The sequence below is a fragment of the Rhinolophus sinicus genome, linkage group LG12 (genome assembly GCF_036562045.2).
Source record: "Rhinolophus sinicus isolate RSC01 linkage group LG12, ASM3656204v1, whole genome shotgun sequence".
Taxonomy (NCBI): Eukaryota; Metazoa; Chordata; class Mammalia; order Chiroptera; family Rhinolophidae; genus Rhinolophus; species Rhinolophus sinicus.
In genome coordinates, this window is record NC_133761.1 from 7620638 (window position 1) to 7635748 (window position 15111).

The 15111-nt window shown below is 46.6% G+C and overlaps 1 protein-coding gene across 6 annotated transcripts in view; it reads left to right on the forward strand.

Annotated features, from left to right (window-relative positions):
* Positions 1-15111, forward strand: part of ASAP1 (ArfGAP with SH3 domain, ankyrin repeat and PH domain 1) — a 292224-nt gene that overhangs the window by 34843 nt on the left and 242270 nt on the right. The window lies entirely within an intron of this gene.

Here is a 15111-nt window from a genome sequence, read left to right on the forward strand (position 1 = left end):
TAGAGTCTGCGACTCTTAAGGTTGCCAGGGTGATTGTCACAGGGTTGACGTGCTGTGGCTGGCATTTCCCGGAAGTCAACTGTGTTGAGGAAAGAATGGGGGTGCGGGAGGGGGTGGTTGACTCTTGGCTGTGCCACCGACTTTCGGTCTGACCTCAGGCAAGCCATTAACCTGCTCTATGTCTTCTGTCTTCTTATCTTTGAAAGGGGGGAGGCGTGTGTGTGTGCGTAATGTTTATGTTTCAGGTTTTTTGGTTTCGATCAGAAAAAAAGGCATATGGTATCTTCTATAAAGTAGGCACATAGAGCATTGTAATTATTCCAAATTTCAGGATAAAAGTAATTTTTAGGGATAATTAGAAAAGCAAAAGTGTGCAGAATGTGTGGGAGAGCTGAGAGGCTGGGAGCAGGGAGACAATCCTGACAGGCTTGGTGTGACCCAGACACGAGGTGACAGGGGACTGTTACCACCTTCCAGGATAAAGGAGGCTTTGCCTGCTTGTTTTCATAGTTTGACAGTTACCTGAAATCCTGTTTTATTTTGTTTTGTTTTTAAAAGCAAGAGCCCAACACAAAGGTGACATCCATTTTCCAGGTGTCTTTAGGTGGCAGGAATTACAACTGCTATAACTCTGTGCATCATTGAGGGTGAGGTTTTACTATGAATGATATAAAATCTGAAAGAACATTGGCTTAAAGAAGATAGACGTATATTTCTCTCTTAGCGAAAAGTTCAAACACACAGATGGTCCAGAGCTGCTACAGCTGTCTGTTAGAGATCCAGGCTTTCCTCTCAGGTGGGTGGAGGGACAGCAACGGGGAGGGAGCATGCCGTGGGCTCCTGAGGTTCTGCAAAGGTTCTGTTTCCTGACCTGGGTGCTGGTTTCATGGGTGTCCACCTTCTTTGAGTGGCATCCTGTGACACAGACGATTTTAAAAATATTAAGTCCTCACTGAACGTCATCGATAGGGTTTGCGATTTTCAGGAAAGCGACAGAGAATGAAACCAGTTTTACTGTAAGCTAGTTGATCTAAAGAAGAGTTCAGTTTCTACAGCATCTCATTAGTGTTATATGGAATGACATTATTTGGGGACCGGCTGTATTTACATTATATTTCAATAAAACCATGTGGAATGAGGAGGTGGTACAGCCAGAGTGAAACCTATCCTCCTGGGGCTTTCTGTCTAGAGCAAAAGGAAAGACATGAACAGCCACTGGGTGAGGCTCAGTGTGGGACACCCTGGGGCCACAGGAGGGTCACGTAATTCCAATCACAGAAATGACAGAGATGACGATCTCTCCACCGACTCTTGGTAGGGAGAAGAGTTGCAACATCCTAGGTAAGCTGGTAGGTCCCATACGGGCTATACGGGAAAACAGAAAGCTATTTTCTCCATTCGCTGTTAACCAGCACTGAGAAGGGGTCAGCTTTTTTTCTCCGTGTGTGTCACTGTGACGGATGTCAGCTTCCACCTGGTGTCCATGGAGCAGACAGGTGTTGGGACTTGGAGTTCAGTAGATGAGAAGGGGAACCCACAGCAGCAGAGATGTGCTATATTTTTCAAGACATTAGTCCAGGGACCTCTTTGTTGAGTTATTAAAATGAATGAATGAATGAGTGAATGAAATCACACACACATACACCCCCAACAATGCTGTTGTCACCCCTAGGAAAGCTCAAGTCCGGGGGCATAAAGAACAAGACGGTTCCCTGTTTTCACCCCAAATGCCACCAGGACAGCGGGGGGTGGTGGGGGGAGATAACAAATGGAAGCCGAATTGAATTTTGAGCCAGTGGTAGAAATCAGCTGGCCTCGTTCTCAGGGTTTTTCTCCATACATAGAAACGAACTGACCTAAACCTCAGACCCTCCTACACCAAGCCCAAGAGAAACCTCTGTGACTGCTGGCCCCCTGCCTTTGCAAAGGTCGAGGCAGACGTCCTGCCATTATCATGCCACCAGCTGTCAGCCCAAATTGAATTTCCCTGAGCACAGCTGATGTCCCTTTTTGGCCGCAGGACAGGGGTCAGGAATGAGTGCTGCACACGGACGGGAAATGTGTCCCTTGAGCTGAACGCAGAAGCGCTGACCTCTCACCTCTGAGCTGCATTTCTAACATTGTTGGAAGGGTTGGAAAGCCTTATGATTTCTGGACGTAAAAGGAAATGTGTTTTAGAAAAACACTCATATCGAACTTCTACTGTGAAAGCCCTTTTAATATAATTGAAGCTGTTTAAAATTCAATGGGTTATTCCAAGGCATCAGCCATTCCTCAGTTAAATACATAAAATTGGGAAGTTTCTACCTGGACCGAGAGTCGGGAAATTGTGATCCTGGTCTTTTTCCTTCCCTCCCTCCCTCCCTTTATTTTTTTCCTTCCTTCCTTCAAAATTTATCAAACAACTACTGTGTATCATGCCCCGTGCGGAATCCTGAGGAAATAGATGCATAAGACTCATTACAAAGCCTTCCGGAGCTTATCATCCATTCGTTTTTAAAAGTTTATTCTACACACGTTTACTGAGCACCTAATTTGCCCCAGACTTTCAGTAGAGATGAAAGACGTAGTTCCTCCTCCTACTGAGTTTATACTCTATTTATTTTTCACTTGCTCGCTCGACAGACACTTTCTGAGCCCCTACTATGTGCCAGGGACTGTGTCAGCTTCTGGGATACCGAGAAGAACGATACACAGCTTCTGTCTTGATGGTGCTAAATGATTAGACAATATTGTGTTTGTTTCCTAGAGCTCCATAAGCTCGGTGCCTTAATAGGAATTTATTGTCTCATAATTCTGGAGGCTAGCAGTCAGGTACTGTTGTTATTTCCGTTGTAAAGATGAGCTCAGGGAGGTTTGGAAAGTTAGTAAGGCCACACGGCTGGTAAATGGCAGACGTGGGATTCAGTACCAGGGAGTCTGGCCCTGGAACCTGGAATTTTTTACTCATTGCATTATTCTCTCTTCCCTAGGCTGTAAGGAAAGCCTTTTAAGATAAGCCCTCCCCCAGCATACCCCCAAATCTCAAAGCTTGGGAATTATTCTACAATCAACTCAGCTTCCAGGAGGCATTTGATCCAGCTGACCATTCCCTCCCTCTAAAAACCCTGTTTTCTTTTGGCTCCCGTGGCAGCCAGCCTGCCTGGATTTCTTTTTGTGATTCTACCCTCTTTCTCGGTCTCTCAACAGGGCACCCCTCATCCCAACCAACCTCAAATGTTTTTGAAGACCGTCTGTATGCTGACTGCTTTCAAATTCTATCTCCAACCTGTCCTCTGAGATCCAGACTTGATTATCCCAAATGCCTAATGAATATCTCCATTTGGAAGGGTAGCAGGCACCTCAGACAATATAGCCAACACGGATTTTTCTCCCCACTTCTCCTTCATGAGATGCTATCCCTGTGCTTAAAACACCCCCTGCCCACGGGAGTCCACATTCCTTACTATGCACTGTACCGGCCAGCTCGCTCGAGCCCCTGCGTCCTCGTCTGCCTGCACCCCGTTCCCTCACCAGGCTGCAGCCGCTGGCTTCTTCCCGTGCCCACACTTGGCAAGCACTGGCCAGGCTCAGGACTCTGCCTCATGCTTCTGTGTCTGTAGGGCCCCTGCACCTCCTGCCCCCCAACCCTCTGCTCTTCACACGAATGACAACTCCTGTCCTGGAGTCTCAGCTTAAATACTGTTTCCGCAGACAGATCTTTTCTCGCCACCTCAGTCTTTCTGTGTTTTCTTCCTAGACCTTGGAATGATCTGGAATTACTTGTGTGTTCCTGTGTGCACGTCTGCCACCCCCACTAGACCATAGGCTCCTGGCAGACAGTGGTGATGGCCGCTTGTCCACTAATGTTACCCCGCGCATGGTACACAGTAGATGTTCGGTAAATACATGTTGTGGTTGAAATCAAATCAGTGGCCCCTGCTAAGTCAATCATGAACATAAAATGGCCAATTCTAGGCCATTACTCATGGCTGTCCTCATATGAGTATACAAGTATTAAAAAATGGATGGAAATGAATTAACAAAACAAAAACGAACTCATAGATACAGACAACAGATTGGTGGTTACCAGAGGGGTAAGGGGGTGAGGAGAGGGTGAAATGGGTAAAGGGGGTCGAATGTGTGACGACAGATAGAAACTAGATTTTTGGTGTTGAATACCCTGTAATGTATATAGATATCAAATTATAATGTTGTACACCTGAAACTTATATAATGTTATTAACCAATATTACCTGAATTAAAAAAACAGAAAGAAAGAAAGAAGGAGGAAAGGAAGGAGGAAGGGAGGGAGGGAAGGAGGGAAGGAAGAAAATTGGATGGGACCTGGGCTTTTTTATAGACCTTGGTCTCTGTTTTCACATTTCTCCTTGCCGGGTCATCCAAAAAGTCAGGACTTACAAAGATGAGGGAAAACAGCAGCCTTGGATACCCCGTCCATGTTAAAGTTGATTTGATTTGGGTTTAAAATGGAAACTATGAGCTAATGGGTTTTACAGAATTGAGTAGAGAACAATTTTCTCTGTTAAAGAAAAAAAAAAAATGAGAGGTGGATCGCTGTGTGTGGGTTATCACGGTGCCAAAAGCTCCCGAAAGGGGTTCTTTGCAAATATTTGGGGTTTTGTGCTCTAAAACAACTATGCAGGCCTTCCTGAGATTTGATAGCCACCATGGCAGTGACCTTGCGTCCAAAGTGCGACTGTACCCCCCTGAAGTGCCAGATGACTGTTTTTGGCTCAGCCACAGAACTGAAAACAGAGCTTTGCAAAATCACTGCAGACAGGTCATGAGCACGACGCCACGCTCTCCACTGCAGCTGCTGCTTCATCAGCAGCGAGGTAATTGACGGGTAGATTTCCCGAGCCACAGACCATGGCTGAGGTGAGTCTGCTTTGAGTTACTTCTCCAGAGTGAGGTCTGGCTGTCAGAAGATTCCAAACAGTGCGAATTGGGTGAGAGGGGAGATTGGAAATAGAGTTTGCACCTGTAAAAGTGCGCGTGGGTGTGTGTCTGCCGGGGGCAAGACTCTGTGCTCAGGCCTGTGGCGGCGTGCTGGCCGAGGCTGCTGTCTGAATTTCCTGGTGACTCCCCCTCCACCCATCCACCCATTCTCATCACCGGGTGAGGTGGGGGCAGGCAGGGACTCAGCGCTGTGGATCACGTCATGAGGGCATGTGTTTCCTGTATGTGCCAGCACAAGTTCAGGTTTGGGCGCTAGAAACCCAACTCAGGTTGGCTTGAGCAGTAAAGGGATTGACTTGCTCACGTGGCAGAGGGCATAGGGGATAGGGGTGGGTGGTAAAACCTGACCCCAGGAATGATGGGATGCAGAGATTTGGTTTCTTTTCTTTCTGCCTCACCACTGACTCTGTCTCCCGCTGTCTCCTCTCAGCCTCGTGTTCCCCCTGCACTGGCTTTCTTCTTAGATTCTCCATGTTGTGGCTTCCAGAAGCACCTGTCCTCCAGCTGCCTGTCTGACAACCCCGGTAGATAAAGAGCTTTTCCACATTCTATGAGTTCTAGCAGATGGTCTGCATTGATTCCCATTGGTCCCACTTGGGTCATGGGCCCCAGTCACGGTGGACAAGGTGCTTCTGACTGGACAGGCCTGTGTGACCACAGTCGCGGGGCGGAGGGGTAGGAGGTCAGCACCGTGGGAACCACAGGACTGAGAGCCCGAAAGGGGACTTTTCCAGTGGGAACTTGGAGTCCAGTCAGCAGAAGAAGGGGCCCTGATGCTGGGGAGGCAAACACCCTGTGCCCACGCCACTAGCCAAGTAGCTGGAGCTGAGAGCCAGTGGCTCAAATTTCAATCAGCTTCCTTAGGGCGGTTCGAGAGTCTCTGTCCTGCTTCAGTTCTTTTTTTTTTTTTAGTTTCAGATGTACAAAACAATGCAATAGTTAGGCATTTACACCCCTTCACACCCCTCACAAAGTGATAGCCCCCTCCCCCAATCTACTAACCCTCTGACATCGTATATAGCTGTTACCATTTCATTGACTCTATTTCCTCTACTGTACTCCACATTCTATGACCATATATATATATTAAATTATAGTTGACATTCAGCTTCGCTTCAGGTGTATAGTGCAGTGCTCAGGCATCTACACCGCCCATGGAGTGGTCTCCTTAATAAGACAAGTGTCCATCGGATACCCTACAAAATCTTTACAACATTACTGGTTGTATTCTCCAAACTGTCTTTCATGTCCCTGTGGCAATATTGTGGTTACTGACTGTTTTCTAATCCCCTCACCTTCCCCCTTATCCCCAGCCCCCTCCCATCTAGCAACCATCAGTTTTTCCTCTATGTCTCTGAGACTGTTTCTGATTACTTAGTTCATTTATTCAGTTCTTTAGCTTCCACATATAAGTGAGATCATATGGTATTTGTCTTTCTCCGTCTGACTTACTTCACTTAGCGTAATGTTCTCTAGGTCCATCCATGTTGTTGCAAATGGTAAGATTTCCTTCTTCTTTATGACCGAGTAACAGTCCATTGTATAAATGTACCAGTTTCTTACTCCAGTCGTCTACCGATGGGCGTTTTGTTCTCTTGAAGGCGCCTCCAGTTGCCCCCGTCGCCAGCAGCACTGGCTGCCCTCTGGGGTCCCTCCAGGCCACACGCGACTGTGCCCATAGGCGGCCTCGTGTCCCTTCCTCTCTCCTGAGCTTCTTTGTTCAGCTCATCCCACTGGATCAAGGACATACTTTGGACCCCGAGCCCACGCCTTAACCTCCAGCCTCCTCTGAAATGTGGGCCTGGGTCTCTGCCCCCAGGGATTGGGCACAGCAACCCTACATCCTGTACCTTTTTTCATTAGAGCAGCATCTGTCTGGCAGGCAGGAGTTTGGTTGGTTGAGAGGTGGATCCAGGAGCAGGTCGGTTGCTGCTTCCCGGGCAAGTGCTGTGACACTGGGGAGATCCCTGCCCTCAGCTTCCCTGTCCTCAGATAATTGTTACACACACACACACACACACACACACACACACACACACACATCTGGCCTGCCACTGCTTCACTGCATCTCCACCACTCACCTCCCCTCCAGCCAGACTTGAGTTCTGTTGGTGCCTTAAAGAACTCCATTCTCTCCATTCCTGGGGCCTTTCCATACGCTGCCCCTTGGTAAGAGCACACTCGGAGCCCCCCTCCCTGTTCTTTTTCCTAGTTAACGCCTACTTTTCTAAGTGTCACTCAAAGGGCTCTTCCCCCGGGAAGCCCTCCCTGACACCTCCTCCCAACTCAGCCAGCTTCCTGACTGTGCACGTCCTTAAAACCTTGAGCAGGTCCCCATGTTCTGTGTGTGTGTGTGTGTGTGTGTGTGTGTGTGTGTGTGTGTGAAAGAGAGAGAGAGAGAGAGAGAGAGAGATTATAACTTCCATGAGAGTGGGGACCATCGGAGCCTTGCTCACCACTATCCATAGCTTCTAGAATAATGCCAAGCACATAGTAGGCAATCAGTAAATGTTGTTGAATGAATAAATGACCGGGCAATGGGGAGCCATTGCGGGATGTGACAAGTGACAGCATGACTTGCCCAAGTTCCCAGACAATAATAGGCACCTCCATGAAGCCCACGCCTTCTGACTCCCAGTGTCCCCCTCCTCCCCCTCTGCCCAGCAGTGGGGTTCTCTGAGTAGCAGGAGAGGAAATGGGACTATTATGACACAGAATGAATGCTTGTCTGCAGGCCAGGTTGTAAATTACATAGCGATGTTGACAGCTTTGATGTTGCATCTGAAAAGTTGTAATTGTCCTGTGCTTCATGCTGGTCTGTCTTGTGCATGGAGGAGAAAGCGGTTTGTGTGTTTACTTTAATCAGAGCAGATCTTGCCTACTGGTAACTTGAGGTCATTCCATTTCACCCGTCCCGTCTGGTTTGAGTCTTTGATCGCTCTTGGAGCACCTTTACCCTATTTGGTGATGAAGTACCTGATGGGACCTGGAGGAAGCATGACGGGACATTGACTTACCTCGTCATTAGCACATGTAATCAGAGGACAGCGGCTCGCCCTTCCCGGGGCCTCAAATACAGATAGAGATGAGAGTGACCGGTGCACAAATGGCAGTCTTCACTGTGAGCTGTAGGAAGGGCAGGTGGCCAGTCCTGGAGGGGAGCCAGAAGACCTCGGTCCTCCTGTGATACCCAGACCGATGGGGAGATTGGGCACGTCCCTCCACGTCTTTGGGAGAACTACTACTCTATCAGATGGGCATCTTTCAGTGGCAAGCAGTGGACTAGAAGGAAATGTCCAAGGCTAGACCTGGCTTCAGGCACTCCTGGACCAGGTATGCCCTTGGGGTCATCTGGACTTGGTCCCTGTGTCAGCTAGAGTACTACATAAGTAAACATTGGAGAGTCGCAGGGCTACCACCTCCTCACTCTGCGACCTTGGGCACGCCACTAACCCCTGTGAGCTTCCATTCCCTCCTGCAGTGAGGATTAAACAAGCCACTTCATGAAAGCACTTAACACAGTGCCTGGCGCATAGTAGGTCCTCTTGGCCCGACCTCCTCTCAGCTGGTTTCATTCTCGGTCAGGCTTTCTACCCTGGATGGCCCCAGTGGTCCAAGGTCATAGCCTCCTGGCTTCTCGTCCACTTTAAAGAGAGTTTCTGTTTTCCCAAAGCAGTCACGGACATGGATGTGGGTCTCAGGCTCCCTGGCTGCAGACACGTGCTACCAGTCAGGAAGTGCTCCTCCAAGCTTGGGGAGCCCCTTGACGGAGAGGTCTGAGAAGTGAGCAGCCTGCCTGCCAGATTTGGCAAGAACGGAGTGGGGACCAGACTGAGGGTGGGATGTTATTTCCAGGGGACGATTGAATCAAGACCCTTGTGAACCTTTGTTTTGTGAGAGAGGGACACTAGTAGAGAGGGTTGCAATTAATGTGTGACAGCCACAGATGACACGCTCTTCCGTGCCTCTGTGCCTTTGCACATGCTATTCCCTCTGCCACAATGCCTTACCCACCCTGCACACTCCCATTCATCCCCCTAGACCCAGCTTTTCCATGAAGCCCTCCCTGGCCAAAGCAGCCACCACCGGTGTCCACCCATTCCTCTGTCATTAATAGCTTTTTCATTTTGAATAAGCATCTATGGGGTGATGGACCTGTGTGCTGGGAATACAAAAGAGATGAAATCACAGTGGCTGTGTCAGAATCCATTTGATCCTTCCTCTCTGCTCTGTTTCTTCTCTATCCGAGCAGTTGGTTGTTTATTCGTTTATTCAACAAATAATTATTAAGCACCTTCTCTGTTGCCAGGCATTGCTGTAGGAGCAGATAGCAGGAAAGATAGTAAAATCAATAAATTCAGTCATCCCTGCTTATCTGTGGGGGTCATGTTCTAAGACCCCCAGGAGATGCCTGAAACTGGAAAGTACTGAACCCCATTAACACGATGTTTTTCCCTATACAGAGACACCTATGATCCAGTGTATTTATAAATTGAGCACAGTAAAAAGTGAACAATAATTAATAATAAAGTAGAACAATTATAATGATATACCGTAATGAAAGTTATGTGAATGTGGTCTCTCAAAATATGTTATTGTACTGGACTCACCCTTCCTCTTGTGATGACACGGGATGATACAATGAAGTGAGGTACTCAGAGTGGTACACAATTCAAAGCTTATAAATTGTTTATGTCAAGAATTTTCCGGTGAATAGTTTCGGACCGTGGGTGACAGCAGGTAAATCAAACGGTTGAGGGCAAAACTGTGGATAAGGGGGGACCTCTGTAACAGCCACCTTCCCGAATCCCATCGGCTGAACCCGACTGGAAGCTGGAGGGCCAAGGCCCCTGGGATCCAGAGCAGGATAAGAAAGGTAGCAAGTGGGCACGGCGGGACACCTGCACCCTCTCTGATTGTCTGTAGACTCCTTGAGGGCCCGGCTTGGCCTTGCTTCTACTTAACACCTGCAGCACCTCACAGAGAAGCCAGCGGGCTGTAGGTCCTCCTCGTGTCTGCCAATGAATAGATGACGAGCGACTGATCTTTAGTGAAAAGGCTCCTAACTGCAGGGTCTGCTTGTCGATGATGTGAGGACTCAGGATTCTGAGTGTGTCTATGTGCATCTGTCCGTGTTATTTCTAAGGTTTGTGGTAGGGAAGAGGATGGGAAGAATCCTTCCAATCCTGAGACATCTGCTTCTTTGCAGTGGCTCTTGGGAAACTTTTCACACCCCTTCTCCCATGTGAACTTGGATGTGACAGTGGAAACCAAGACTTTTTTTTTTTTTTTTTTCTAATTTACGGAGCAAGTGAATACTGCACTGATCTGTCACTGGCTGCATGCAGCCACAGTTACTGAGATACGTGGGCCTCGTTTCAGCCTTTGTCTGAATTCCTGAGACAAAGGAAGACAAAGCAAACCCCAGTGTAGAGTCCACTGAGACTGGACCCATGGGGCCGCTGGTGTCCAGCGCAAGTGTCCAGCTCAGCCCTGTGGCCACGTTTCCACACCCCCTGGCCAGCAGCCCCTCTCTATGCACATTGAAATCATCTGAAGAAGAGCATCCAGCCAGAGAGCGACAACCTGAATTACTGTGAGATGTGCATCTGGGAGCCCACATTTGCTGGGTTAAAGGACCCACAAGGAAAACTATCATTTCAGATGGATTATAATCCTTTCGATTTGTGAGTCATGCGTGGATGTGTTTGTCTCTGAAGAGACGGGTACGGATAGGTTATCTCCCCTGCTCCAAGGACATCAGATCAAGTAAAAATTTGTCTTCCCATTTGTTGATTTGTTTCTCACGTATGTCTGCACGGGTGATGCTGTAGACAGCTGATATTGAAAAACTATTGGCTTTGAAGTCACACAGACCTACTTGTTAGGATGTGGGCCAAGTATTTAACTTCTCTGGGTCTCAATTTCCTCATCTGTAAAATGGGGATCATCTTACATCACAAGGTTGTATAAGAAGTAAAGGAAATATAACAGAGGCAGAGCTCTGAGTAATGGCTGGTAGGCAGCAGTGGGTGTTCCCTTTTCCTTTCATTCTTTCGCTGGTAGGACTCTACTTGCCTACTCTTTCTGTTACATGTTTCAAAACCCTCTGCAGTGAAACCAGAGTAAGAAGACTTTCTTTTATTTGGTTGTGATACTTTGCGTCTGTCTTCCTCCTCTGCGCCCCAACTCCTACCCCCAGCCATAGCCAGAACCCCCGGGGGCCTCTCTCCCCGGCCACTTCTCCAGGGTCTCCCTGTCTGTGGTCCATCCTGCAGTGACCAACAGAGTCTTAACCAGGGAGGGTGCATTATAGCCTGAGGACTGTAGAATCCGAGGGCTTAGAGCCCGGAGACTAAACTCTAGTCAATAACCGTAAACCATCCCTGGCATTGGCCTGGCTCCTTTCTGCCTGGACCCCGAAGTGCCCACCAAGGAAGGCCCGTAGCCGAGACCAGCAAAACGGAGCAGTTAGGACACCGGTGGAGTAAAGATGCAAGGGGCGGGCGTGTGAGGCAGTTGGTAATGGGGTTCATTGAGACTAAGATCCCAAAGCTGAATGTGCTTAGGGACAGATCCTAGAAGGGGACCTCAGATGACTCTTGAGCAAGGACGTCTCTTACATTTTGCCTTGAAGGTCATCCCAATTGCCTTGTGGATGGGGGCCCAGTGAACAGTTATGCCTTTATCCTTAAGGGATAAATCACTGTAGCTCTGTTATCCTCTTTGTATGAAAAGAAGCCAAGATGCATTCGGCTCCTGCCATTTTCCAGGGCTGGGGTTAGGGGGTGTTGGGTGCCTCCCATGGAAGCTGGTGTCGATGTAAGAAACGGCCAAACCTATAGAGAAGTTTAATGAGTTTACTTGAGCCAAACTGCCAACAGTTGCCAGGAAGCAAAATGTCAAGGGATTAAGAAAATGCTCTGGAGAATGGCAGTTTTGCAGCTTATTTTATACGTTAGAATCAAAGGCGGAGCCATGGGGAAGGTTACGAGAAATCCATTGGTGGTAGATTAAGGGGGTGGGAGAAAGCAAAGCAGGGAAATCTCTGAGATTGGATAAAAAGTAAAATGGAGAGACACATAATTTTTTTTTACAGTGGAGGGCACAGAGTAGTTAACAAGTAACATTGTACAGCATATAGAAATGGTGTGCGGGATACAAGATAACAGTGAGGGGTTCTGTGGTCTCCTGCTCTGGTGTGGCCGTCTGTGCCCAGAGGATTCCTGAAAAAGGTTATTCTGACATTCCTAGGGTGTGTTACCTTAGATGCAAAAAGACAATAGACAGGCTCGCTTAAGGTAAAGATTGACCTTTGTCAAGGAAGCTACAGGCCAAGGATGTGACTACTGGCCATGACCCATTTTTAGTTAGGAATTTTTATGTTTAGACCATCCTATGTGATTAATTTCTGTCTCTGAGTTTGTAGGACCTACCATGCAGGCCTCCTCTGAGTTGACAGATTTAGTTTCTGGCCTCGTTTGCATCCACACTTCCCTTTTTTGGTTATAAATCAATCCAAAGGATGCATAGAAGGCCAACCTTTTGGTTGGATAATGTCCCACAGTTCTAGGAAGACTCATTCCTAGAGAGTTTTAGTGTCACCATTTGTCTTGCTGAAATGGTGGACCATTAGGGAGGGAACAAGACCATGACCTTGGATGGCAGTTGAGGCCGAATTTTTTTTGAAAGGCATGGCGGGTAATTGGGTAGCAGTCAGGTCTTATGGGCTTTCACTGAGTAAAAAAACACTGGATCATTTCTAACCTATAAGCCGTCACAATCCAAGTTTTGCCGTCTGTCTTCTGTATTTTGCATTTAATATAACATTTACTTATAGTTTAAGGGCACACCATATACTTGTTCACAATCTGACCATAAAATGGGTTCCCATTATCTACTGGTGGTGTGATTACGGTTATGATTATGTGGCCTATCTACTTTCCATTGGAAGCACTCAGTGTCATCCATTATTCATCTGATTTCTGCTAGTCGTGCAACTGGGAACTGTAACTTTAAGGTCCAATAGGGGCCAAGGCTGTAAGAACAGAATGATGTAAATAACAGTTACCATCTAAATATTTCTAGAGGCCAGGAGGACAGTAAGAGTTTCACAGGTAAATTTCCTGTGCCTCAGCAGCCATTAAAGACGACCATTTTTTTTATATAGCCACTTTAGCTTCTATCTGAATTAATATAGTTAGTAGTGTTTGTTGCGATAGGGAGTGAGTATAATTGGATTCTAGTATTTAGATATAAAATTCCCTTTTTCAATATTTTTTTCTACTAACCTGCTACAACTTCTCCTGTCCTTCTCACTTTGTCTCCTTTTCCTCATTCAGAAATAATCAACTTACTAGGACAAACTGCTTCCTTTTAACTTCTTTCAAAAATACACCCACATCCTTTTCTTTTTTTTTTTGCTTTTCTGCAATAACATTCCTTCTAAATTTCAAGAGACAAACCATAAAAATAGTATTATTGATAATATAAAAATTATCTTCTATACCTTCAGCAATTATGAACAATTGGGCTGTGTGAGTATAGGGTTTGAGGAAAGCCTAAAGCACAAGTATAACTACCATTATGACTGTTATTAGCAGACAGGTAAAGACAATCAAACAAATAGTTATTTTAAGTTCAGTATCAATTACGTAGGTAGACAGGCCTTCTTGATATCTTGGGATAGCTGTCTACCCCTGATGTCGGCAGCTTGTCACCCTCGCAGAGTCTTTGATGCTCGCTGTAGGTGGACATGAGTGTCAGACAGGGGCAGGTGTCCAGTCGTGGTTAGGCACTCTTTTTTTCTAAATGAGAAATGTGAATCCTTGAGTTAACACCTTCAAGTTTCGTTGCCATAGCTTAATTAGTGATACCTGGTAAGTCCCTTCCAACGAGGTTGGAGAGAGTCTCTAATTGATGTCTTCTCCAGTGCATAAAAATCTCCTGGTTCTGAGTCGTGCTTTGAAGTTCCGTCTCTCATAAGCACACGGAAGTGAATCAGTTACTGATTCACCATTTTCTTTAAGCGGGCTGGTAAGTCCTTGATGATAACGTAGAATGTCTCCTTTTAGTGAGGTTGGATCATATGTCCTTTCATCCAGACATGTAGTGTGCCCAATGGCTAATGAGGAGAAAGGCTGTGTTTATACCACCAGGAGTATATCTCAGATGGAGAAGCACTGTAAGGAGAGCTTTTGGCCAAGAGAGATTAAAGCCTTCCCAGTTGAATGTACCCAGTTGAGTTTTAATTGTACCACTTGTACATTCTACCAATCCAGAGGACTAGAGTGATAAGTCCAGTGAAAATGCTGTCAAGTAGGCCAGATATTACAAATGGATTGCCTTATTTTGCATCATTTGCCCAGTGAAATGAGTCCCTCAGTTGCTATGTAACTCACAGGGAATTCCCCAATTGAGGATTATTTTTTTTCCAGTAATAACTCACCTATCATTAAGGCTGTTGTTCTCCTGCAAGGAAATGTCTCAACCCAGTGAGACAACATACGAATCATGATTAACATATATTCGTATCCTTGAGATGGTGGCGTTTGGGTCAGATCCACTTACCATACCTCAAATGGTCCTAAAGGAAGTGGGCAGTGTCCTTGGGATCCATGGAGTGATGTTCCAGGGTTATATTTTAGACAGAACATCTGCTATACACTTTATGAGCTACAGTAGGAGGTTTCAAGTAATACGCTTCACTCCATGAAATCATCTTTCCAAGACCCCAATGTGTTAGCTCATGTACATGCTGACGTATAGGTAATTGAGCCCCTAAAGTAAGATTGGTTTCTGGTTAGGTCTAAGCTGCATGTGTTTGGGTCAAAGCTTCCGCCTTTTTTGTTGCCATATTTTCTTTTCTTCTTCTGCAGCCGTGCACTGGAACTGTACAAGAGAAGTCTTTTATTGATTTAATAGGGAGAAGAAACATTCTCAGGTCTGGATTATTGGGCTGCTTTTTGCTGCTTGTCTAGCTGTAGTATCAGCTAAATTATTTTCTTTGGCTTCCACGGTGCCAGCTTTAGAATGTCCTGGAATGTTCATAATTGCCAATTGTCACAGTTGCTCTGTGACCTCTAAGAACAGTGTAACCTGTATTTCACACTTTGGGGGCCGCCCTGAGGAGGTTAAGAAGCCTCACTT